The sequence below is a fragment of the Solanum tuberosum genome, unplaced genomic scaffold (assembly GCF_000226075.1).
Source record: "Solanum tuberosum cultivar DM 1-3 516 R44 unplaced genomic scaffold, SolTub_3.0 scf00026, whole genome shotgun sequence".
In the NCBI taxonomy this organism is placed as follows: domain Eukaryota; kingdom Viridiplantae; phylum Streptophyta; class Magnoliopsida; order Solanales; family Solanaceae; genus Solanum; species Solanum tuberosum.
Window position 1 is genome coordinate 1,083,775 of NW_006238952.1, and position 1,858 is coordinate 1,085,632.

A 1,858-nucleotide genomic window follows, 5' to 3' on the forward strand; every position below is an offset into this window, starting at 1 on the left:
AAAATACGGTATTAAATAGTCTAGGGAGGTAATAGGTCCTCATGAAAGTTTAGTATCGCAACAGTAAATTCGATCAAAGTTGGGGTATTTCCCTTTATTATACTATCATAACTTGAAAATATTAGTCTTATATATGTCATTTATAAAATTTTCACACATATAAATTACTCGCAATTTTTTTATTATATATTTATTTTTTTATATTTTACGATGTTTTAATTAATGAAAATTCTGATTTCGTTATTGACATGTTATGAGGCACAATGTGTAGACACATGTACCTCTTATTACCAACACATATGCGATCAAATTACAAGTCATGATCAATGTCAAGCTTTTTGCACCAAAAGATTTAGAACAATTTGTGATGCAAAATGTGCAATGGAGGACAAAGAACTTGTTTGTGAATGTTTCCTACCGGAAACTGAATGTCCCAAAAAATAAGGGATTAGTTGTTAATTGAGAATTAATTTCCTAAATTTTAAGTAATGATGTGAAATATTATAATTGAAATTAAATGTGTTTTTTCTTCATTATCCGTTTTTTTTTGTTTTTTAACTTTTCAAGAAAAAAGAAAACATGGCTATTTGATGTCAAATAAATATTTTTTTAAAAAAAACTTTTTTGCCAATAAATTTATGGGGAATTTTCACATACCACCACTCAAAAATAACTTAATTATGCTCCATAGTTATATTTTGCTAATTATAATTTGTAGCTACATGTTAGAGGGGGGAAAGAGGCGAGCAAGATTGGAAGAGTGAGGAGAGAAAGGATAGAGAGTGGAGAGAGGCTAATTGTATTTGTATATCTGTTATATAATTGTATGTGTGTGTGTAATTTGTATTTAAGCTGTGAGTCGTAATTAATTCAAACTATAGTTATGTTAGCTAATTAGCTAGTATATGTTTGCTTATCTGCATAATTTTTTCATAAATTAAAAAGGGGCTATTAATTGTCAATTTATATGTTATGCTGTGCCATTTTTTCGTTCTAAAGCCCCCAAAAATCAGCAAATTTATTCAGGCCGGACTAAAAAAACCTTTTTTTAAAATGGGCTCCAAAAGTCTTAGCTCATCTATATCAAATCACGGGTTAGACTAGACCAGCCCAGCCTATACTGACAACTCTGATTTTTAAGTGAGTTAACTTATAAAATAAATTAGTTAGATTTAAGGGATTCTTATCTAAACATTTGGCCATTTATTTTATCAAAATCCTAATCATTCCTAAATTGACTATTTATTGAATTTATGGTTAATTATAATTATAACTAACCTGTTTAAAAGAATGACAGTCAAAATTTGACTATTGATATATAAACATGAAGAGTGTACACAGAAAATTCACAAATCATATAGACTTCAGAAACTACTTTTTTAATTAGTGATAGAAAAATGGCAATGTCCTCAAAATTTTTGTTGATCTTCCTTGTCCTTATAGCCATTGCATCAGGTATCCTCTTTTATTTATTTTTTTACTATAAAATGTTTTAGCCGAAGACAAGTAATCGGTTTAAGATTTGAATTTTATAATTTTAATCTTAAAGTTCTTAACACTAAATTTGCACCTTTTAAATTATTGGTTTAATATATTTTTTGTTGTAATTTTAGTGATTCTTTTTATAAAATCAAAAGTTATGCTACTTGTCGAAAGCACTTTGGGATCTTTTGCAAACTAAAGCAAATAAAGAGTTTTATTCTCCGTTTCAATCAATCAGAAGTAAGAAGATTACTGGTCCAAATAAATCATGTGTTACAACGTTGCATTCTTCTCTTATTATAGCCTTAGCAAAAATAAAAAATCAATCCGACTCATTAACTTTCAGCTATGCATGAGATTAAAAAAAGATCGGTCC